The 25,978-nt window shown below is 43.3% G+C and overlaps 1 long non-coding RNA gene across 1 annotated transcript in view; it reads right to left on the reverse strand.

The window, feature by feature from the left end:
• LOC149123314 (uncharacterized) overlaps nucleotides 1-25,978 on the reverse strand; it is a 217,204-nt gene that overhangs the window by 25,913 nt on the left and 165,313 nt on the right. The gene's annotated exons all lie outside the window — the stretch shown is intronic.

Below are 25,978 nucleotides of genomic sequence, written 5' to 3' on the forward strand. Positions count from 1 at the left end.
GCAAATATTTACTTGCAATGTGTCACTCCCCCTCTTCGTGGAGGAGCAACACAGGACCCTGCGCTGTTCTTTCGTCTGCTCGGCCCTCCCCGGGTTTGCTGCTGGTTCTTCCCGGGTTGGCTACTATCCCTTCCACCTCCGTGGAAGGGCAGTTCCCCCTGGCCACATTCCCCACTTCCGCAGGGGAGCGGCACACCGCCGGCCGGCTCGTCTCGGGGGCTGCACGGGTGTTCCTTCAGCTAGATGTTCCCCTTAGATGTTCCTGGTGCATGCCGTCTCTCTCCTCCTTTATAGTCCTCCTCCGCCAATCCTAACTCGGCTGCCCACACGCCGAGTACGCTGCTCTCCAATCAGGAGCAAGTCCTACAGTTTATTGGTTGAACTGGAGGCAGCTGTGCGGAAGCTGTTTTCTCCTCTCCCAGCGCCATATTATGGGAGAGCAGATGCATAGAATAAGTCTTAATTCCAGTAACTCAGTCTAGTCCGGTTTGCTCCCCACAGCAATGTAAAGTATTGTTGGGAGTGATGAAGCTGCAGAATAATGTGTTGGTAAAAGTGATAATACAAATGCCTGAAGTAGACTTATAATCTCATTTATTAAATAAACGGGGAGGATCTTGCTAAGATTAAAAGTAGTTAACATTGACTGACCATTTCCATGTGTCAAGAATTCTAAGTAGTTTTTTAAACTTTTATTTAATAAATATAAATTTCAAAAGTACAACTTTTGGATTAAAGTGGTTTTCCCCCCATAACCACCCTCCCACCCACAGACCATCCCATCTCCTACTCCCTCTTCCATCCCATTCTTCATTAAGATGCAGTTTTAATTATCTTTATATACAGAAGATCAACTTAGTATACACTAAGTAAAGATTTCAACAGACTGCACCCACACAGAAACACAAAGTATAAAGTATTGTTTGAATACTAGTTTTACCGTTAAGGAATTCTAAGTACTGTACAAATTTTAATCCCATTTAATTATCATAAAAACCATATGGAGTAGATACTACAGATCTACTATCTCTCATTTTGTTTTTATGCTAATCTTTTGGTGCTAAACATACATTTTAGAAACCAATGTGGTATTGTACTAGTTGTCTACTATTGTGTAACAGATGCCCAGTGAGTAACTTAAAACAGCAAAAATGTATTACGTGACAAAGTCTCCAATGTCAGAAATATGGGCGTGGCTGGGGGCCTCCCCACTGGGCGCCTGGACCTTGGTTACCAGGCGGACGCTGGCCGGGGCTGCAGCCCATCTGAACGCTTGAGTGGGGGAGGGGAGCCTGCTTCCAATCCCAGCCACATGGCTGTGCCTCCCCCAGTCCCTCACCATTCGGATGTCTCCAGAGAAGCTCTAACAGCATGGTGGCCAGCTTCCCCAGAGCAAGCAGTTTAAGAGAGAACGAGAGAGAGCAGCCCAGACTCAAGTGACATCCCACGCGATCTAACCTTGGGAACAGCATTCTGTCACTACTGCCATATGCTGCGTGTTGGCAGGCCCACCTCAAATTCCAAGAGAGAGACTGCATGAGAGCACGAGGGCCAGCATGGAGGTCACCTTGGGACCACCCTGGAGGCCACCTATCACAGCAGCACAGTCCACGGATTTCCTAACGTGTGCAGTGGAGCCAACACCTTTAGCGTCTCAAACACTGATACTTCTGCATCAAAACATTCAAATCCCTGTGCTAGATGGATGCAATAAACAATGACTACAAATAGCCTCAGGTCAGTTACGTTTCAGTCTTGCTCCCAAATGAGTTATGAAAAAAACTTTGGTTTTTGGGACCTTTTGTATTGCAAAAGTATGAAAAGCAAATCAGAGACCTGTACTATTACACACACACACACAATGATGCCAAGGAGTAGGGAGGCTCCACGCGTATGCATTTGCCTGTGCACCCATGGATGAGAACAGACACAGTACAGACCCATGGATGCCTCTCTCTCTGCACGGAATTCTCAGAACACTAGAACTGGGGAGAGGGGATTGCATACAGGTCTCCATGACTTATTACAAAACCTCAGGGTAATTTTTAGATTAAGAAAATTAATTTCTAAAAGAAAAAAATCTATTTCTCCCATAAGGCAACGGGCTCACAGTTATGTTGCAAAAGCCAATGGTATTATGCAGAGTCATTTTGGTTTGTAAGGTGATTGACTCTTAGCCCCTTGTGACATCACAAAATGGAAGAACCAGTGAAAAGAGCAAAAAGAAGAAAAGTGAGACGTAAAAGTGTAACAAGTCAGTGCATGTGCTTAGCTTACACGTGGTCAGGAGCTGTCAGGGGACAGAAACGAGGCTGCAGTCTTAGAAAATACCAGGTCTGGGGCTGGAGCGGGTAAAGCTACTGACTGCAGTGCCACATCCCATATGGGTGTTGGTTCAAGTCCCGGCTGCTCCACTTATGATCCAGCTCTCTGTTATTGCCTGAGAAAGCAGTAGAAGATGACCCAAGTGCTTAGGCCCCTGCACCCATGTGGGAGACCTGAAGAAGCTCCGGCTTCAGATTGGCCCAGCTCCAGCCATAGCAGCCATTTAGGGAGTACACCAGTGGACGGAAGACCTTTCTCTTTGTCTCTCCCTCTCTCTGTTACCCAACCTCTCAAATAAGTAAAAAGGAAAGAAGGGGGGAGGGAGGGACGGAGGGAAGGAGAAAACACCAGGGCTGGAACTGGGTGTGTGGGGAAGACCTCAGGTCTGATGTAGTTCTGTGTGGGTTGGTGAAAAACTGCAGCCTGTGGAGAGAGGCCAGCCTTGCCTGGAACGCAAATGGCAACCAGACTGAAACTTCCCTCTGCCATTTAAGCTGCTCTCACCCTTCTGGTTTGCCCTAATTCTCAATCAGAATTTTTTTTAAGATTTATTGTATTTGAAAGAGAGAAGGAGAAACAAAGAGAGGGAGGGAGGGAGGGAGGCAGAGAATCTTCCATCTACTGTTTCACTCCCCAGATGGCCATAGTGGCCAAGGCTGGGCTAGGCCTTAGCCGGGAACCAAGAGCTTCTTCTGGGTCTTCCAGTTACGTGGCGGGGGCCTGAACACTGGGACCATCCCCTGCTGCTTTTCCCCGCCATTCTCAGGGAGCTGGATCAGAAGTGGAGCAGCCGGGAATGAACCAGTACCCATACATGATGCTGGTGTTGCAGGTGGCAGTTTAACCCACTACACCACAACAATGACCCCTCAATCAGAATTCTGAACGTGTAGGGAGGGGGTCGGTCCTTTCTTTCAGATTTCTTGTCTATGATCTATTTGAACAATAAAAACTGATTTTAATAACTGTAAGCTATGTTACATAGACTGACCAAACTTTTGATTCTGTATGTGCTTAGCAAAACAAGCATATTATCTTTATTACTAAAGAAAAGTGCTTCCCTGGCCTCACAATCAGCCCTTAAGGCATTTGGATCTGGCCAAAATGCCCATGAGAGTTTCGCAGGCATGGAAAGCCAAGACACTCTGGCAAAAAATGACCTAAATGAAAGATCCCTCTGTGAGTGAGATCCCTGTGGAAAGAACAGGCCATCAAAGAAGGAGGTACCTTTCTCTGGAGGAGAGAACTTCCACTTTGATTTTGGCCTTGTCTAAATAAGATCGGAGTTGGTGAACTCAAGAAGCTTCCATAACCTTGGCGGCTCATGACAAGAGCCTCAGGTGATCACTGACGTCATAAATAAGAGCGTCAATTTGTTAAATCAACAGCAGGAGTCACTGTGCACCTGCTCCCCATGTAGGACCTCTGCCCTTAATGTGTTTAACTGAGAGAATTAATGGTAAAACTAGTCTTCAAACAGTACTTTAAATGGTAAAACTAGTCTTCAAACAGTACTTTATACTTTGTGTTTCTGTGTGGGTGCAGTCTGTTGAAATCTTTACTTAGTATATACTAAGTTGATCTTCTGTATATAAAGATAATTATAAATGAATCTTAACGAAGAATGGAATGGGAGAAAGAGTAGGAGATGGGATGGTTTGCAGGTGGGAGGGTGGTTATGAGTGGAAAACCCACTATAGTCCAAAAGTTTGTACTTTTGAAATTTTTATTTGTTAAATAAAAGTTTTCTCAAAAAAAAAGTGCTTAGAGCAGCCAGCTGAGAGAGTCGAACAATCTCTTTAAGGGACACTAACAAGCCACATGTCATTGGCTTTTGCTGTAATACTGCACTGTACTGTGACACTTCAATTCCAAATATGTTTGTGTCAGAATATGAAACGGCTTAAGACCAGGGCATAGCAGACATCTTTTTTCAAAGCAAGAGTTAGGAGCCAGGCTAGAAAAAGGAACCCACAGCAGTGCCAAAAAAATTAACACTGCCTTGTCGTGCCGCCGACTGCCACCAGGTGGCGATGCCTCTCAACAGCGAGTGCCTATTTTCAATAAGGAAAGCGGACTTTTTCCCACCTGTGATAACGGCGGTTGTCGACCCCAAAGAACTCATTAGCTCTAGAGGAACGCATTTCCCAGTGGGTTTGCTTTATCAGTGTATTGTTAAGGCCCTGCCAGGAATGATGGGTATAACAAGAGGCAACGATTTTCTGAAATGGTACCACATGGTGGTAGGAGGCTTGAACACCAGAGCCAGACTTGCGGCTGAATGGCTGCATTGAAGGGGGAATCCCTGGTCCTCTCTGTATCTTAGCTCTGTCATCTATGAAGCAGACAGAATACCAGTACTCGCTCTGAAGGCAGAGCCTGGCACCTGGAAGCCCTTATGTAAGAGGGAGCTGTCATCTCTCTGAGCACCCTGTGAGTGACTCCTTGGTTACTGCACTGCCGACCATATTTCACTGAGTCCTGACAACACTGGGGAACAGGGATCAATGTTTGATCCATTTAACAGATGAAGAGACAGATGCCAAAACAGTGAAATGAATTCCCAAGGTCTGAGTTTCAGGAGAGCTGTTAGGAGTGACATCTCCCTAACTCTAAATCCATGTTCTTAAGCACAGACCACTGTTACAAACAGTGCAGAGCATGCAATACATGGTGCAGACTAAGATAACAGCAACTGCACTCTTTTCCTGCCCCTAAACACGTGTGTTTCCCTCACTCCAGCATAATTCTCTTTCCGCTTATTCACACAATTTTATGTCCCCTAAATTAAATGTTTGCCTTAACATTTATTTCTAAAACCTGCAGAAGGTACCTATAACCTAATATTTAAAAATTCCTGAGATACGGTTTTGAGGTGAACTTAAGAATTTTCGTTAAAAAAGTCCAGATTATTTAAGTCAAGAACAGATGATTCCACAATTCTGCACAGGGATAAAAATAGAATTCCAAGTCCTCTACCCAAAAAACCACACCACTGTCCAACTGCTGTTTTCCCCTCATGGGTCCTTGAAATGACCTTGGTTTAATTACCTGCATCTCAATGAGTAACTCTCCATAGAAAGTGAAGGTTAATTAATGAAGGATCGTTTCTTTCTATAAGCCCACCAGGCACTGGCTGACAGCAAGGCCCGTGCACACAGCGCTATCCTACATCTCATTAGAAGTGGTCGGATTAATGTGCTTGCTTTGGGCCAGGAGGAAGAAAGAAAACAGTTTACTAATGATGACCATGCACAGTGTGTGGTCACCAGGCTTCCCAACTGGCTCCTCTGAAGTCACAGAAAGTGTTCGACTCCAGTAGAACTGCAAAGAGCCGGTTCCCGTGAGACTTGAGCCTGTGCGTGACGCTGTACGTAGTGTCCTAGCTCCTGTTCTTAGTTCTCCTAACAGTCCTTGTTTTTACACTTTTTAAGAACTGATTTGCTCTAGAACAGTTTCTTAATCTCAACATTCATGATGTTGGACCTGCTGGCTCTGCTATGGGGCTGCCCGGTGCGCTGAAGGATGCTAGCAGCACCCTTGGCCTCCCTCCACTGAGTGGCCAGTGGCACCCTCCCCTCAGCCGTGACAACCAAATGTCTCCACACATAGCATGTATCCCCCAGGGGGCAAAATTGCTTCCATTGACCGAAAACTGAGCTTTTTGGAGCTTTTCATGTTGAAATAACTTTGGACACAAAGGAAAAAAGTTGCAAAAACCGTACTCCTGTATACTTTTCCATTTCCCAAAACCGGGAAATTAATGTCAGTACAATGTGATTAAATAATGGACAGAGCCTACTTAAATATCACCAAGTGCCCACCCATGCCCTTTTCCTAGTCCAGAACTCAAGCCAAGATCCAATCCAGGATAGCACAATGATTGCCATCGTCTCTTTAGCCTACTCCAATCTGTGACAGTTCCTGGGTCTTTGTTTTTTCATGACCTTGACATATTTGAAGAGCACTAACCAACTGTTTTGGAAAATATCCACTGGTTTAGGTTTTGTCTGGTATTTTCCTGTGATTAGACTGAAGTTGTGCATTTTTGACAAGAATGCCAGAGTCGTTTTATGCCTTCTCGGTGCCTCATATCAGGAGGTGCAGAGCTCTGTCAACTCTGCTCATTTGAGGAAGGTAGCGTCTGTAGATTCCTCCAATGAAAAGTTACTATTTCCTCCTGTGTGCTTAGTAAGTGTCTTGTAGGGATATTCTGTTGGACTATGCAAATACCCTATTTCTCACCTTAATTCTGCCCACTAATTTTAGCATCCATTGATGATTTTTGCCTGCAGAAATTATTAATGTGGTGTTTGCCAAATGGTGATTTTCTATTTCTGTCATTCTACATTTATAATTGGAACTTCACTATAAGGAATAACTTTTTTCTCCTCCATTTTAAAGTTATTTTTAAACGAACCTTTGCCTCACTCTCTCGTATCAGTTTAAAAAAAGATTTGAAAGAAGAATTCTAGTGATAAGTAATAACTGTAAAGAATAATTCACTGAGGGGCTGGCGCTGTGGAGCAGCGGGTTAAAGCCCTGGCCTGAAGCGCCGGTATCCCATATGGGCGCCGGTTCTAGTCCTAGCTGCTCTTCTTCCAATCCAGCTCTCTGCTATGGCCTGGGAAAGAAGTAGAGGTTGGCCCAGGTTCTTGGGGCCCTGCACCCACATGGGAGACCCGGAGAAAGCTCCTGGCTTCGGATTGGCACAGCTCCAGCCATTGCAGCCATTTGGAGAGTGAACCATCAGATGGAAGACCTTTCTCTCTGTTTCTATCTCTCCCTATAACAAGTCTTTCAAATAAATAAAAAACAAATTAATTAAATTAAATTAATGATAAAAAAGAATTCACTGAAAAAAATTGAAGTTTCTGGCTGGTGCCGTGGCTCAATAGGCTAATACTCCACCTTGCGGCGCCAGCACACCGGGTTCTAGTCCCGGTCGGAGTGCCAGATTCTGTCCCAGTTGCCCCTCTTCCAAGCCAGCTCTCTGCTGTGGCCTGGGAGTGCAGTGGAGGATGGCCCAAGTCCTTGGGCCCTGCACCCACATGGGAAACCAGGATAAGCACCTGGCTCCTGGCTTTGGATTAGCGCGGTGCGCCGGCCGTGGCAGCCATGGGAGGGTGAACCAACGGCAAGGGAAAACCTTTCTCTCATTTTCCTAACAAGGTGCTGAGGCCCACGGAAGCTAAATTACTGCTCGGCGTGTATTGAGACTGTGTGGTATAAGCAACAGCAACAACTCAAACAGGACTAGGAGAAAAGAAGGGGGCGGTAGAAGGAGATCTGTTCCCAGGGAGGGAAAAGGGTGATACAGAGCAGAGCAGGGCAGGACAGAACTTGGAGAGCAAAAGTAACCAGATCTTCCCACTGCTTTCCCCTAAGCATCTGCTTAGTTGTTTTTTCCATGTTGCCCTCTTTCCCTCCTGTATCTTCACAGCTCTTGGCTTCTCCACACACACAGCAAGCTGTGGCAACCCCAGAGAAACCAGGTTCACAAACCAAACTACGCCAAGAACCTTGCAAGTCTCCCTGGATCCCAATTTTAAACTTCTGAAGAGGAGGATCTGATTGGCCTGGCTCAAGTCAGGAGAACAACAATGGTCCAATCAGCGATGATTAAAGGTGCAGCCTCACGGAATTCAAATATCAAGGACAGCACTGCCTGCATGGTCGCCCACCCAGCAAGAGGGGATGGAGAACTGGCTGCTCAACTGCCAGTCCAACTCCCTGGAAATAAATATTTCCCAGCATCACTCGTTAGTATCCCAGCCAACCACCGTCTATCTACACTGCTTTTTCTGGCCCTGACTCACTTTTTCTTACAGCGTTAAGTTTGGAAACAGGATAATATGACGATCACATTTCTTTTTCTCATTACAGTAAGATTAACTCATTAAAATGCATATTACTAAAACCAACAATGCCCGTCCTTGTACCACAGACAAGCGCCCATGTAGGGCATCCCTTCCTGCAGTAGGTCTACGTACCATGTCTTTGCAGGGTCTGTTCTCTGTTTATTATGGCCCCTGCAGCCAAAACATTCTGTGTTCAAATTGTTCAAACAGTTTTCCATCCATCCCTGCTTTATTCTTCCTAAAATTAAATTTTTCTGCCTGGAAGAATTGCACATTGTTGAAAAAATGGCCTTTGATGTTTCTCTGAGCTCTTCACACCGACTCTTTGTTAAATAAACCCTGCTAGGTTTTCTGTGTTTTCTGGTACAATCGGCCCTTCACATCCATGGTTCTATGTGCTTCATCCACAGATTCAGCCAACTGAGGGGCATAAATAATTGGGAAAAGATTGCCTAGGTAACAAACGTGGACAGACTTGCTTCCTTTGTCACTACTCCTGAAACAATATAGCAAAACAACTATTTACATAGCATTTCCACTGTATTAGGTGTTAGAAGTCAGCAATCCAGAGATGATCTAAAGCATCTGAGAGGGAGCAGGCATTGGGCCTGCTGGTTGAGATGCCTGCCCACCATATCAAAGTGCTGGATTCAAGTCCCAGCCTCAGCTCCTGACTCCAGATTCCTGCCAATCCAGACTCTAGGGGGCAGCAGATAATGGTCAAGTAGTAGCTGTAGAGGGCCATCTGGGGAATACTGTGGGCAGGAGCGCTCACGCTTGCTTTCTCACTCTCGCTCTGCCTCTCAAATAAAAAATAAAATGTATAAAAGGATGTACATGGGTTATATGTGAATATAACCATTTCATACAAGAAACTTAAACATCCAGTGATGGGTACCTGCAGGGGTTCTGGAACCAATCTCCCATGGACACCAACGGAATTTTTGGTTGGCATTCTTAGTGGGGCTTAAGGGCAGATTTATTTTATGTTTTTGGCTTCAATTTAGAGGTCAGTGTAGACAATTATCCAATAAATACCTCAGAAATGCTCAACTTCTGGGGACACAAAATTGAGAAGACCCAGAACTTGCCCTCAGGTGCTCTAAGAATCTTGAGGAGGGGACAGAAACCTGAACAATCACAGGGAGCAAGAGCAGTGCTCCACCAAGTCCACCACCCCCACCGCACCATCTGCATCCCCGCATGGTGTGCGGGTAAAGGGCATTTAGTCCAGTCTTGACCTGGTTGAAAGTGAAGGGATGCTTAGTCCATTATGAAAGTCAGGGCAGGGGCTGGCCGGTACTGTGGCGTAGCAGATGAAGCTGCCACCTGCAGCGCCGGCATCCCATATGGACGCCAGCTTGACTCTCAGCTGCTCCACTTCCAATCCAGCTCTCTGTTATGGCCTAGGAAAGCAGAAGATGGCCCAAGTGCTTGGGCCCCTGCACCTGCATGGGAGACCTGGAAGCTGCTCCTGGCTTTGGATTGGCTCAGCTCCAGCTGTTGCAGCCATTTAGGGATTGAACCAGTAGATGGAAGACCTCTCTCTCTGTCTCTAACTCTCTGTAACTGTCTTTCAAATAAATAAAGATAAATCTTTGTTTAAAAATATAGTGAGGATCCCCAAAACACCTGTCCAGAAACATCAGTCCCTACCACGTTCCTAGGCACACCCCACAAGGCTGGGGAACACAACAGTTGCTGCTGTTTGAACACCATGAATTTGAGGCTCTCACAGTCTCAGTTGCGGATGCACCTTGTGGAGATCTGAGAGCTTGAATGGAGAGGCCAGGCTTTCCGACCCTCAGACCCCCACTGGGCAACACAGATCTACACTTTATCAGGACCCTACGTGACCTGTATGAATATTAAAGGGAAGCCAGCACTGGCCTTCCTCATGCTTTGGTCAGTCCAGGATTGAGCCTGAGATTGCGCATTTTTTAACTCTGAGTAACAAGAAGGCCACTTGGAAAAGCTGAAGATGGCAATCATTCCTACTGCTGCACCTTTCATTTGGAATGGAGGAGAATGCCTAAGAACCCCTGCTGATGTCTGTGTTAAGGGAGCCATAAGCCTGTGGGAAAACCAATACAAGCACTCAATGACAAGAAACAGGTCATGAATAAAAAAACAACATACATGTACAATTTGGTTTTTTTTTTTACATGTCTTTATTGAGCATCAACTACACACTATTCCAATGTGAAGGCTGGAGATGCAGACCTGAAGTAAACCATCCAATGCCTTTGTCCTCCTGGTGCATTGAAGGAAGGGTGGAGAGAGGAAGATACAAACAAGCAAATGCACAGTAGAACTGGCAATTATAGGGATTATGGGGAAAGAGAAAACAGCAAAAGAGGGTGTGCCAAGGGAGGGTGGCTTTATTAGGTGGGAAGGCCTTGGTGACAAGGTAACATTAGAGTACATACTTGAAGAAACAGAAAGGAGACATTTAGCTAACTCAAGGGAAACCACTGGAGTCAGAGGAAACAGCAACAAAAGTCCTAAGGCTTGGGCCAGCACTGTGGCGCAGTGGGTTAAAGCCCCAGCCTGCAGTGCTGGCATCCCATGTGGGTACCGGTTCAAGTCCCAGCTGCTCCTCATCCGATCCAGCTCTCTGATGTGGCCTGGGATAGCAGTAGAAGATGGCCCAAGTCCGTGGGCCCCTGAACCCATGTGGGAGACCCAGAATCCTGTCTTCAGATTGGCTCAGCTCTGGCCATTGCAATCATCTGGGGAGTGAACCACGGATGGAAGACCTCTCTCTCTCTCTCTGGCTCTACCTCTCTGTAACTCTATCTTTCAAATAAATAAAATAAATCTTTACAAAAAAAAAAAAAAGTCCTCAGGCTAGAGCATGCCAGGAATGTTCAAAGCAAGCTAGTACATTCTATACACCTGGGACAGTGAGCGAAGGAAAGAGCAGTGGAAGACAGCTCACGTGGACAGTTGGGGAGATGGGGATGCTGACCACATAGGACCTTCTAGGACACCAGACGACTTTGGCTTTTCCTTAGCATGACATGGGAGCCACTTGGGAGTTTTGAGCCAAGTAGTGGGTTACATTTTTAAAGTTTTCCTTCAGATGCTCAGCAGAGAATAAATGCGAAGGAGTCAATGATGGAAACAGGAAGTCAGTTAGAGTGCTATAAATGAAACAAAGAGCAAAGTGAGCAGGTGGGCTTCCAGTGGAATCAGAGCAGACAGTAAAAGGTGACTGGGTTCTGGATATATTTTGAAAGTATGCCAACAAGATTTCAGAATATTAGATATGGGGTGTGAGGGAAGGCACAAAGTCAAGGCTATCTGCAAGGCCTATGGCTTGAACAATGGAATGGGTTGGGTTTCCATACCAAGATGGGAAACAATTTCTGGAGCTGTTAGCTGGGAAGTTGGCAACTAGGGGTTCTGTTTTGGACATATTATATTTGAGGGATTTATGAGATATGTCCACTTGGAGATTCAGAGACAGAAGTGGGAAAAATGAGGCCAAAGTTCAGGAGAAGGGTCCAGGCTAGATCCTGAGAGCCGTGTAGACTCTAAGTCTTAGGACAGTACCTAGCATATAGTGGGAATTCAGCAGCCGGTAACTGTAGGAACACCTTGGCTTAGATCAGCAGACGTATTTGCTTCCCATTGGAAAAGATCCAGGCCGTCACACTCTATTAAAGGTGCCTTAGTAACATTTTCACATGAGAAGAAGAGCATCTTTTTTTCTTATTCCAAATGATCTACAAAATAAGTTCGTGTGGTTTCACTTAGGTTGTTTTCCATCTCCAAGATAACATTAATAAACAAATGTGAAATCACACAAGTATGAGTATAAATTATTTACAGTGTGCTTGAAGAGCTCAGAGGGCTTTGTAAGGTAAATAATTTATAAACTCATAGAAGGCATTTCTTTTTTCACTAATTAAAGGTGAAAATTTTACCACTAAATCATGAGAGGTTTGCAGCAGGATATGGAGTAGAGATCAATCCAGCTCAACAGCATTTACGAAAAAACTCCTATGTGCCAAGACTTGATTGGACACAAGAGACTCGGGGATCTGCACGATGGAGTCTCTGCTCTGGAGTGGCTGCCCAGGCACTGTGGGAACCGGCATCCCCGGGGTAACGCACACACAGTTGCAGACACCAGTGATGCTCAGCAGAGGTGCACAGTAGCACGGTTTGCTCCGGCTCCGCTCATGGGTAGGCGTGACCCTGTTTGCTTTAGCCAATGCAACGTAAGCAAAAGTTAGAAGTCTTCCTTACAAATGGGAGCTTTAAAAGGGAGTGAGCAATTTTCTACATCCCCGTTGAAGTGTTGTCTCCTTCAACTTAGGTCAGGGGGTGACTACGCAAGTGGAGAGCTCCCTGACACTGCCGAGGCGAGCTGCTGGGTTTATAGCAGAGAAGAAATGAACTCTGGTGGGTTAGGCCACTGATATTTGGGGGTTGTTGGTTATTAGACCATCCTGAGTGATATTTGATAACAAATATCTTGGTCAAAGATACGCCCTTTGTGAATTTCCACATTCTAGATGTTCTATCCCCTATTCTGTGAATATATTGTCGTCTATAATAAAAATACAATTTCCTTTTTTTTTTTTTTTTTGACAGGCAGAGTTAGAGAGAGAGACAGAGAGAAAGGTCTTCCTTCCATTGGTTCACTCCCAAATGGCCGCTACAGCGGGCGCGCTGTACCAATGCGAAGCCAGGAGCCAGGTGCTTCCTCCTGGTCTCCCATGCGGGTGCAGGGCCCAAGCACTTGGGCCATCCTCCACTGCCTTCCCAGGCCATAGCAGAGAGCTGGACTGAAAGAGGAGCAACCGGGACAGAATTCGGCGACCTGACTGGGACTATAACCCAGGGTGCCAGCACAGCAGGGAGAGGATTAGCCTAGTGAGCTGCGGCACCGGCCATAAAAATATATCTGCCCTGAATGGGTTTCCCAAAGAAGTTTTCACATTGATTTATAGAAACAAAGAGAGATACTAAGCCATCATTCAAATGCTTTCTCCTACATCTCAGTTTACTCAAAAACTCCATTTTCAGGTAAGGCCACCTTTTTCTATCTCCAATTGCCCTTTTTTTAACTTTTATTTAATAAATATAAATTTCCAAAGTACAGCTTTTGGATTACAGTGGCTCCCCCCCCCCATAACTTCCCTCCCACCCACAACCCTCCCATCTCCCGCTCCCTCTCCCATTCCATTCACATCAAGATTCATTTTCATGCCTGAAATACTCTCATGGGCTTTTCAGCCGGATCCGCATGCCTTAAGGGCTGATTCTGAGGCCAGAGTGCTGTTTAGGGCATCTGCCATTCTATCGGTCTGCTGTGTATCTCGCTTCCCATATTGGATCATTCTCTCCCTTTTTTATTCTATCAGCTAGTATTTGCAGACACTAGTCTTGTTTATGTGCTCCCTTTGGCTCTTAGTCCTTTCATTACGATCAATTGTGAACAGAAATTGATCACTGGGACTAGTGAGATGGTATTGGTACATGCCACCTTGATGGGATTGAATTGGAATCCCCTGGTATGTTTGTAACTCTACCGTTTGGGGCAAGTCAGCTTGAGCATGTCCAGAATTGCACATCTCTTCCCTCTCTTATTCCCACTCTTATATTTAACAGCGATCACTTTTCAGTTAAGTTTCAACACCTAAGAATAACTGTGTATTGATTACAGTATTCAACCAAAAGTATTAAGTAGAACAAACAAAAAAATAATAAGAGGGATAATGTATTAAGTTGTTCATCAACAGTCAGGGCAAGGACTGATCAAGTCACCATTTCTCATAGTGTCCATTTCACTTCAACAGGTTTCCTTTTTTGGTGTTCAGTTAGTTGTCACCGATCAGGGAGAACATATAATATTTGTCCCTTTGGGACTGGCTTATTTCACTCAGCATAATGTTGTCCAAATTCCTAACAGGGATCACTTTTCAGTTAAAATTTAAACACCTAAGAATAATTGTGTGTTAATTACAGAGTTCAACCAATAGTACTAGAACAAAAAAAAAATACTAAAATGGATAAAGTATTACATTGTACAACAACCGTCAGGACAAGAGCTGATCAAGACACTCTGGCAAAAAAAAAAAAAAAAAAAAAAGACCTAAATGAAAGATCTCCGTGAGTGAGATCCCAGTGGAAAGAACAGGCCATCTAAGAAGGAGGTAACCTTCTCTGAAGGGAGGAGAGAACTTCCACTTTGACTACGACTTTGTCTAAATATGATCAGAGTCAGTGAACTCAAAAGGCTTTGATAGCCTTGGCAACTCATGACAAGAGCCTAGGGTGATTACTGATGCCATAAACAAGAGTGGCAATTTGTTAAGTCAACAACAGGAGTCACTATGCACTTACTCCTCATGTAGGATCTCTGTCCTTAATGTGCTGTACATTGTGATTTAATGCTATAACCAGTACTCAAACAGTATTTTTCACTTTTTATTTCTATGTGGGTGCAAACTGTTGAAATCTTTACTTAATATATGCTAAACTGATCTTCTGTATATAAAGAGAATTGAAAATGAATCTTGATGTGAATGGAAGGGGAGAGGGAGTAGGAAAGGGGAGGTTTGCGGGTGGGGAGGGAAGCCATTGTAATCCATAAGCTGTACTTTGGAAATTTATATTCATTAAATAAAAGTAAAAAAAAAAAAAGAAGAAAAAATTCATTTTCAATTCTCTTTATATACAGGAGATCAGTTTAGTATATATTAAGTAAAGATTTTAACAGTTTGCACCCAAACAGACACACAAAGTATAAAGTACTGTTTGAGTACTAGTTATAGCATCAATTCACATTGAACAACACATTAAGGACAAAGATCCTACATGAGGAACAATTGCACAGTGACTCCTGTTGTTGACTTAACAATTGACACTCTTGTTTATGGCATCAGCAATCACCCAAGGCTCTTGTCACGAGTTGCCAAGGCTATGGAAGCCTTTTGAGTTTGCTAACTCCAATCTTATTTAGACAAGGTCATAGTCAAAGTGGAGGTTCTCTCCTCCCTTCAGAGAAAGGTACCTCCTTCTTAGATGGCCTGTTCTTTCCACTGGGATCTCAGTCGCAGAGATCTTTCATTTAGTTTTGTTTTTGTTTTTTTGTTTTTTGTTTTACCAGAGTGTCTTGGCTTTCCATGCCTAAAATACTCTCATGGGCTCTTCAGCCATACAACCCAGCCATCCCACTCCTTGGAATTTACCCAAAGGAAATTAAATTGGCAAATAAAAAAGCTGTCTGCACCTCAATGCTTCTTGCAGCTCAATTCACAATAGCTAAGACCTGGAATCAACCTAAAGGCTCATCAACAGTAGACTGGATAAAGAAATTATGGGATATGTACTCTATAGAATACTATACAGCAGTAAAAATCAATGAAATCCCGTCATTTGCAACAAAATGGAGGAATCTGGAAAATATCAGTGAAATAAGCCAGTCTCAAAGGGACAAATATCTTATGTTCTCCCTGATCGGTGACAACTAACTGTGCACCTAAAAGGAAACCTGTTGAAGTGAAATGGACACTATGAGAAACAATGATTTGGTCAACCTTGTCCTAACTGTTGAGGAACAACTTATTACTTTATCCCTTTTAGTATTTTTTGTTCTACTTAATACTATTGGTTGAACTCTTTAATTAACACACAATTATTCTTAGGTGTTTAACTGAAAAGTGATCGCTGTTAAATATAAGAGTGGGAATAAGAGAGGGATGAGATGTACAATTTGGGACATGCTCAAGCTGACTTGCCCCAAATGGTGGAGTTAGAAACGTGCCTAGGGATTCCAATTCAATCCCATCAAGGTGGCATGTACCAATGCCATCTCACTAGTCAAAGTGATCAGTTCCAGTTCACAATTGATCATACTGATAGGTCTAAGAGTCAAAGGGATCACATAAACAAGACTAGTATCTGCTAATACTAACTTATAGAATTAAAAAGGAGAGAACGATCCAACATGGGAAGCAGGATACACAGCAGACTCATAGAATGGCAGATGCCCTAAACAGCACTCTGGCCTCATAATCAGTCCTTAAGGCATTCTGATCCAATTGCCCTTCTATTTCCACCACCTGTAGGATTTCTTATTCATATCATATTTGTTAGCAGAAGCAATTTGTGGTTGCTTTTGTTGTCATTGTTAATTTCACAAGAGTTCCCAGGTACACAAGGAGAGTAGATAATTAAGTTAAATCTGGATTCTATGTCATTAAGGGGTTCAATTCTACACCTTGACCTCATTTTAATCAATTGAAATTGGACTTTTGTAAAGCTCATCATTGAATATTTCTTACGGGCATTCCAGAGAGCATCAAATTCGTGAGAATACATATTTTGTGTGTTTTGTTGCCTGCCATATTTCTCATACCTAAAAAATAACAAATAATAATAAACAGTAATGCTAAAAATACTAATAACAGTAAATGTCAAATAAGTGTTGAAATAAAGAGGGAGGAAGTAGGGGAAGAAAGAAGGCAGAAGAAGCAGAGGCAGAAGCAGAGGGAGAAGTAGTGGAAGGGAGGGGAGGAAGCAGAGGGGAATTGGAATGCCTCCCAGTGCACACACAGAGGTGAGCTGAGAGCAAGGATGTTGAAGGTACCTAAAGGAAGAGTGGCACATGCAGAAGCCTCTCTGGAGAACACAGTAAAACAAAGGCCAAAAGACACTTTTCTCCATCTGTTCTGAGAAAGTTCCACCATCACTAAGTTCAAACCGCAAGAAGAATTTCTATACAGGTCAGCAGTGGTTCTAATGGCTTGGAAAACCTACTCGGGATCAAGGGCAAATGTTCCCCGTAACTGAGGTCCTCCCATGCTTCCTTCAGAGCAACCAAGTGCTGCTTCAACACCTAGAGTCTCCGGAACTGGAACAGGTCATAGCCAGGAGAAGTATGAGAGGGCACACTTTCAGCAGCATAGGGGCCCAGATGAGGTGGGGATTCACAGAAGGCTTGAGCCTGCCTCCCATCACATAAAATCTATTCTCCTTCCTCAAAAATCACTGCAAATAAGCCAGAGTAAAACATCTTTGTTTTCATTAATTGATATTTTCTTCTTCTTAAGAAGACAAAAATCAACTTTTCACAATAACCATTTATATTGATCTGTAAGGCAACCTAAAATCATCATTTTGTCTATGAAAAGCAGATCAAAGAGAAAATCCCACCACCACCATGTTTTTCTCTGTAAGTATCTGTTGTACTGGATTTTGGAGCTGACTCTGTTAGGCATCAACCCAAATCAAGGCAGTGATCACATCCCAAGAACCCTCCCACCCCAAGTCTAACATGGCAGCTGATATTGTTATACGCTGAGTTTCATTATAGGACTGTAGAAACCCACTCTTGGTTAAGATCAGTTTTTGACAGCAAGGTTAAGAAACCAAAAACAGCAGGGGTGAAGTTCCTTAATCCTAGGAAGCTCAGGGCTGTGTCATGGCAGGTTCCAGACTCCTATTACCTTGTACCCCTCCATGTACAACTGCCAGTCTTGTGATTATGTCATGGTCCAAAATGGTTATGGAGCACACAGCTGTCACGTCCATATTCCAGCCATCAGGATGGAAGGGTGGCGAGAGGTCTAGAAGCACACACCACCTTCTTTTAAATACATTTCCCACAAGTCATCATGTCCTCTTCCAACTAATTAGACAAGAACTTAGATTCGTGGTCCCACTTGAGCGTGAAGGAATATGGGAACTCTTGCTTTACCTGGGACCAGTGTGTGCCACATCACCACTGAAGCTCAATTACAGGGAACACCAGAAGAGCACTGGGGGATAATTGGCACTTCCACCAGGGCCAATATGGTTTATGCCAGACTTTAATTTGTCTCACTCTGCTTCTTCTTAAGTGCTAAGAAAAATAATGAGATATATAAAGTTTTCTGAAACCATGAAACTGAACTCATTTACCTTTATAATTTTCTATTAATCTACTACCAGAATTCATTTTGCATTTAATTCCAGCCTCTAACACTTTAATGCCATCTCTTTAGTCTTTACACATTAGTGGTCTCAGTCATGTCAGACTTTTTCATCTCCTTTATGTTCATTTATTTTAACTTTTAGTGGTCTTCGAGCCAATCCTTTATCCTTTTTATTACAAGAGCATGAAATTTTATAATCCCCCAGAGCTTTGTTAGTCAGCTGCTACAAGGTTCTTAACCTTCGCTAATTTATTCCCTCATTTTTGACTTTCAGATCTGAAGCGTGCCTTAATATTTTGTTTTTGAATATGAAAGTAACTTTTATTAAGTAGGTTTATTGCATTAATAGATTTTTATTTCCGTTTTTACAGTTATATTCAAGTTCTCTACTAGTTATGCTGCAGATTATTTTAATAACAATTTATAGCACTAGGCAATATAATTTATATTTTTATATAATAAAAATGTATGTAACATAATAAAGCAAGAGTAATTCTATAAAACTTCACCTGGAAATCATTTCAAATAAGCATGTATTTTTGAACTCCCAAACAAACCATTTTATTGATATTTATTATAATAGAAACTCACTAAACAATAATAGCTTCAGTTTTTAAGGAAAAAATATAAAGACAGTGCCTCTTAAAATACCACCTGTGTTTTGATGTTTTACTGGCCTCATCCTTTCTCCTTGCTGTTTTGGTTTCTCAGAGGCGGGGGGGGTCTTGTATTCCCTCCATCATGCAACAATATGAATGCTCAACACCAGCTGTGAAAATTCCTAACTGGGTTACAACAGCAAGAACAGTCACGTTGGCATTAACTGAGATCTATATGTGCCGATAAAATAATGCTAATAATTATAAAACATTCTCTCCTCCTCCATTGAAAATCTGGCAGGGAAATATACAAAGACTGATCAAAATGCAAATGTTAGGCATATATTTGCACACCGGGGGAAGGAAAAACCAAGGCATGAACTTGAAGATTTTTAAACCTTCAGGGCTTGAAAGTGAGACCAATAGAAAGGGAAAAATCGGTTCAGGGAGGGGTGCATTTCTCTTCAGCCAAGAATCTGCCCACCATCAGTTAGCATGTTGTAAGCATGTTCTCTCAGAACTCAGTGGTTTAAGATGTGAACTTTGACCTTCTTCACAAGTCTGCAAACTGGCAGTTGAGGTTGGGAGATCCTGCTGCTCTCAGGCAGGCCTGTCTGTCTTGGCGGAGACTCACCCTTGGGTACGGGACGGGTTTCCAGAAGGGCTCGGAAGCAGGCTGGCTGGTGGCTCGGGAGCCCCCGCTCTCTCCCGCACAAGGCAGCTCAGGCTCAAACAGTGGCAGACTCCCAAGAGCAAGAAGGCAAGGCCAACACACAGGTGCTGTTCAAACTCCCACTGCTGTCGTGGGGGCTGAGGCTCCCCTGTCCACAGCAGGTCACGTTTCCAACTTGGATGCACCAAGCAGGTAAACAGCCTCCACCTCTTCCTGAGAGGAGGGAACAATTACAGGCATTTGGGCATTTTACAACCTGCCACACATCATCTGCAGGGTGTTCACAACACCTCCTATCAAACCCCAGTTCCAACAGCCCATTTGAACACTGCACTCACTCAACTTACTGTTTACTTGATGCCAAGTCCAGTGTTAGAAGTAGAGCAAAATAAGCAGATCCCTTCCTATTTCTTCAGCCAATCAACCCTTTCCTTCCCCTCCGGAAACTTCCTCTTAAAACTCCCAGGGTGCTGGGCCAGCGCCACGGCTCACTAGGCTAATCCTCCGCCTTGCGGCACCGGCATACCGGGTTCTAGTCCTGGTCGGGGCACCGGATTCTTTCCCGGTTGCCCCTCTTCCAGGCCAGCTCTCTGCTGTGGCCCGGGAGTGCAGTGGAGGATGGCCCAAGTGCTTGGGCCCTGCACCCCATGGGAGACCAGGAGAAGCACCTGGCTCCTGCCATCGGATCGGCAGCGGTGCGCTGGTTGCAGCGCGCTGGCCGCGGTGGCCATTGGAGGGTGAACCAACGACAAAGGAAGACCTTTCTCTCTGTCTCTCTCTCTCTCTCACTGTCCACTCCTGCCTGTCAAAAAAAAAAAAAAAAAAAAAACACTCCCAGGGTGCTGAAAAACATGAAATGTCCCATTCTTGCCCAGCAACTGATCATGCACTCCAGACTGACCAATCAGAATACGTAACTGGGACAGAGTGATTGGTACAGGGTCAGACAGATAAGTCAGAAGGCCCAATCAAAGACATTCTCAGGAAATGATATGAAGCTGTTAATGAAAAATCTGGAAGCTCTATCAACAGACGCAGTATGAACTAGCGGTGCCAACAGCCTAAGATACGCCATGAAAATAAATCAACCAGAGGAAATGAGTACAAAATTATGAGAAGAAGCACAGTCCTGGTGATATCATTTGAGCTCCTGGAAACAGCTGTGCCTGAAGCCATGTCTACTCCTACTCCTGTTTACAGAAGTCAGTTACTTAAGTACCATGTTTGAGTTGTGTTTTTGTCATACATAAGTGAATGAGTTGGGAATAATCCAATCTTCCAGGATTAAACACTTTCATTCAAACCTTCCAAAACCCTCTAGAACCCCTGAAAGTCCTGTGTGCTATTTGCAGAGTACTGCAAAATACACCACACATAATAATACACACATAATACACACATCCAAAGAGCAACCCACTGGGCAGAAAACAGCCATGATGCTATTACAGTGCAGCAACCATAAATACAACTTTTCTTTAAAAAAAAAAAAAAAGCAATCAAACTTAATAAGGTTCCTGTAACCAATTTTTTATCAACAATCATTGATTCTTATTTATCCACCAGATCATCTACAAATGCTGCTCATCCACAGAAAAGCTCAAGATTTAGGGAAAAGAAAATAATGTGAACAGAATTCTATCTGGTGGCTTAGATTTTCCTACAAAGTCAAAAAAGATCATACTCTTTCCAAGTCATGGAAAATTCCATTGACCTTTTGGACCATAGACTGAGAACTTTTTAAAAAGTCATATCAGAGATTAAATTAAGCAGTATTAAATTATAAATGGCAAATTCTACTCTTCAGTATCCAAAGAATAGCCAGGTTTTCTTTTTTTAAAAAATTATTTATTTATTTATTTGAGAGGCAGAGGCAGAGAGAGGTCTTCAATCAGCCGATTTACTCCCCAAATGGACACAACGTCTGGAGCTGGGCCGATCCAAAGCCAGGAGCCTGGAGCTTCTTCCAGTTCCCCTACATGAGTGCAGGAAACCAAGCACTTGGGCCACTTCTACTGCCAGGCCATAGCATAGAGCTGGATCTGAAGCAGAGAAGCTAGGACTTGAGCCGCTGCCCATATGGGATGCTGGCACTGCAGGCGGCGGCTTTACTCGCTACGCCACAGTGCTGGCCTCACAGGCAGGTCTTCTAATATCTATATTTTGGAGATTTCTTCTCCAATTTATTACCCAATCCAGCCTTTCTCAAATGTGTGCTATGAAATATTACTTATACAACAAAGTTCTGAGTTCAAATTATGCCACATACCCTATTACATCCTAGAAATGAAATTGTATACAACAGTACATTTAAAGCTCTGAAGAGGAGACTTTGCTTAAATAGTATTTCCCACATGACACCTTTTCTTTAATCATTTCACACCTGTGAATATCCATAAACTAGTTGTCTGTCATCTACACATTGGTTTATCATCTTAAAAGAGCCAGTGAATAAATTGTTTAGGTGTCACAGGACTGATAGTCCATCACCACTACTTATCTTGGCCATTGCAGTCTGAAAGCAGCCAAATGAGACTGCATTCCAGTAAAACTTTAGCCATCAACACATATGTAGGAGTGCACTTGGCCTGTGGGTCAGTGTGCTGACCTGTATGTGAGCCAACAGAAGATTTCAAGTTGCAACAGAAGAGAAGGCCATGGACTTAATCAGCCCGTCAATGTCAGAGTGCCAGCTCCATGCACAAGGCTGCAGAGCCTGCAGCATGTTACTGAACTTCTCAGAGGCCTGGCTGTGTAGCAATAAAAGATCAGGTGAATTTTTATACACAATTTGAATTGATGTTCCTCTATGACTTCTCTGAGTATAGGGTGTGCATGTATGTGTGTACACATTTATGTGTGAATGTAATTCAAGAAAGGGATTCAGCTCAACATATGGGCCAACGCAGGTCAAGGTAAAATAGCACAAAAACTAAAAAGCCAAAGTTATGCAGCAAGCACAGCACTAAGACCCAAGGGTGGTGGACTAAAAGACGTTAGTCTCGTAGGAATTTGTGAAATCTGGGGAGGGGGCCCAAACTCCTACAGTGTGTGGGATGGGATCTGAGACCATCTTACCTCTCAGGAGGCAAAGAAACCCACATAACATTATGTTCCCACAAGCCAATCAGAAGTTGTGTGTGTGTTTATATGGGGTCTAAAGAGACAAGAAGAACTTGCCCTCCGCCTCACCAACATACATGTTCCATACTTAATGTTCAACTACAGCCTCTCCTTACTCAGTAGACTGTAAAAGTTCTGTTTGCCTTTTCTCAGAAGACCAAATGGATATCAAGACAAAGAGTGTTAACCACAGCGTGGTTCTAAGCCCATTGTTTTTAAACACATATGTTTGCCTTCATGAAGTTCTCTCTACACTCATCTTGGCAAAATTATCTCTTTATTTTGCCCCACTAACTGCGCTCATATTTCAATTTTTACTGCATAATGTAGACGGAGCTTCTTTTCCATTTGTTCTATTTTTGCGTGCAAGGATGACAGAGGAAAAGAGACGAGGAAACACTGAATCCCTCCAGAGTTCCCCTTTTGCTCCATGGGGACCTAACATTTAACATGATTAATTTTTTCCTTGGGAAAAAAAAAGAAGAAATGAACGTTTCTTTGTCAGGGAGAAGCTTTTAGTCATCCTGACACCAGGCTTTCATGCAGCAAAAATATTACTAATACTATTTTCCCTCGGAAGTGCATTTGTTATCAATATGCACTTAAACTGGTGATCAAGTCTTGCTAGGAGAGACACCTGCTCTGCATTTGCTATCTGTTTAATACCTTAGGGATACATCACTTAATAATTTAGTGCTAAACCATTTAGCATTTTAGCCCATCATCGCTTATATTACACACAGGATTTCAGTAATGTCTGATAAAATTATGTGTTAGCTGCCTTATGTGTGTGTAAAACTTAATAAGTCTTCTTTCCCCCCTCAAGTTTAATAACTGATTTTCTTACATTTATGGATGTGAAATTTTATTGCTCATGGATATAGTTTGAACCTAAATCTTCATATCTTATAAATTGATTTTTAGTTTCCTTTTTGACCTTATGAATTTCAATCAGACATTGACCTCTTGTTGCTCATGAATCTGACTGATTTAATACCTTATAACAATAATAGTGGAGAAAAGCATTATCATAAGAGCCCACAGGGCTTGCAGAAACCCATAACCACATCTAGGAGGCCTCTAGCAATAATAATTCTTGACCTAAGACCATTCGCTAAAGCCAGCATTCTTTACTATACTGGGATGGCCCATTCTTGTTACAGCCTAACCAGGGTGAGCAATGGGCAAGTCCCAGAAGGAGATTGGTTAAATCTGTTTAAAAGGCATAACCTTGAACGCAAACCAGCAATGGGAAAAGAGGCAAAAAGCTAATTTTATCTCAATTTTATCGTGATTGAAAAGAAAAGGGAAATAATACACTAGAGCTGTCTTTTGAGGGGGGAAGGAGGCATTTTAAGTATTCTAGCTGGATGAAAATGAAAAATTAATATTAATTGTCTTTATAGACTGTATTGTTACTCCTCTGTCTCATATTGTGACTGCTGAGTCTATAGCGTAAATGCAAGAGTTGAAGGATGGCTCCTTTGTTTCCTGGCTGTGCTAATTTAGTTTAATTGGTTTACTGAATAACTGGGTGTTGATGTTCATTATTCCTTATTAAGAAAGACTCTTAAACCAAAAACAAAAAGCAGTTCTTTTTTTCTTGTTCTTTCTTTTTTCATGAACACAGGGGCCCAACTTTTTACTGCATTGTGATCAATATTTCTCAAAAGATAAACAGCTGAAGTCTGGGTGCACCCAAGAGCTTCCCTTTCAAGATTCATTCTCTCAAAAATCCAAAAGTCTCCAAAATTACTACACAATAATGCTGGTAGTGGAATGCTGACTAACGCTGAAATTACTTGGGGGAGAATAAATCTTTTCTTGCTGAGAACTGAAGTAGATGCCCTAGTTAGCACATGTGCTTTGTGGAAGCAGAAAAAAAAAAAAAAGACCCTCAAAAATCTTACTTTGAACAGCCTCCACTTCAAATCCCATACAGAGTCCAGCTATCACTCAGGCTCATCAGATCCCATTCTCACACCTCCTCCGCCTCCATCAAAGAGATGCAGAATGTCAGCCACTGACTCTCTTTCCTGATATCGTCAATCCCCCTCCTTTCAAGCATTTGATAGGGTTATACTCTCCTGCCACCTGGAAACTGTGTATTCCCAGGTGAGTGCTTTGACCAATGAAATGGGAGCAAATACGTTAAAATGTGGGTGCACAATTTTATGACTTCCTCCACTCTTGTCTGCTCCAAGTGAGGAAGCAGCTACTGATGGGGAGGTGGAAGGTAGAATCCTGAAATGTTCTTCAAACCATGACAGACTTTACATGAGCAAGAAATACATTTCATTGTTTTAAGCCAATGAGATCTTGTTTTTATTTTTGACTGCAGCTGATACATTTACCTTCTTATCTTCATTTCTGGGAGACTTCATCTGGAGAAGCAAATAAGACATGCAATATGTGAAAGTGAGGTACAGCAGATCACCGAGTCCAGGAGAAACTGCACTACCCTGTCACATCTCCAAGCTAAACCATCGCCACAGAAGAATCTGAGGCCATGAAATGCAAAGATGAATACACTCGCCAGTTAGTAGGCATTAACACATCAGAATGTGTTAGCAAATCTTCTCCATAAGAAAGTTAGGGTTCTAAGGCAAAAGGGGCAAAAGAAGGCAAATGTTATTTTTCAGTTCAGAAGTCAAGGAACCACATTCCTAAGAAGTTGTACGAATTCTAGGTGATTACACCTACACTGAATTGTATAGGGGTGGAGCTCACTGATGTCTGCATCTCACTTAGAACTACATCTACAAAAAATAAGCTGATTGGCCGGCACCGAGGCTCACTAAGCTAATCCTCCGCCTGCAGCACCAGCACACCAGGTTCTAGTCCCAGTCGGGGCGCCGGATTCTGTCCCGGTTGCCCCTCTTCCAGTCCAGCTCTCTGCTGTGGCCCGGGAGTACAGTGGAGGATGGCCCAGGTCCTTGGGCCCTGCACCCGCATGGGAGACCAGGAGGAAGCACCTGGCTTCTGGCTTCGGATCAGCACAGCGCACCGGCCTCAACGCGCCGGCCTCAACACGCCGGCTGTGGTGGCCACTTTGGGGGTGAACCAACGGAAAAAAAAAGACCTTCCTCTCTCTCTCTCTCTAACTCTTCCTGCCCAAAAAAAAAAATAAGCTGATTGATAGAGTACAGGGGTGAATAGTTGGACAGTTAAAAAGTTAATTGATATAGCAAGTATAGCAAAAAGGTAACTGGAGAATCTAGATGATAGGTAGATGGAATTTACATGTTTTTCAACTTTCTCATTAATTTGAAATTTTTGCATAATGAAATCTTTGGAAGGACTATAATCAGACTAGCATACGTCACCTTTCCCTTCCCAGTAACTCACTGGCAGAGGAAACGGAATGCATAGACATTTTCTGGGACAGCAATCGGGGGGAACCAGGCACTGTTATAGAAAGCCCAGAACTGTGTGAGAAAAGAGAGACAACTCACACATGGAGGA

The sequence above is a fragment of the Oryctolagus cuniculus genome, chromosome 11 (genome assembly GCF_051225735.1).
Source record: "Oryctolagus cuniculus isolate XC-2025 breed Fujian yellow rabbit chromosome 11, ASM5122573v1, whole genome shotgun sequence".
NCBI lineage: Eukaryota > Metazoa > Chordata > Mammalia > Lagomorpha > Leporidae > Oryctolagus > Oryctolagus cuniculus.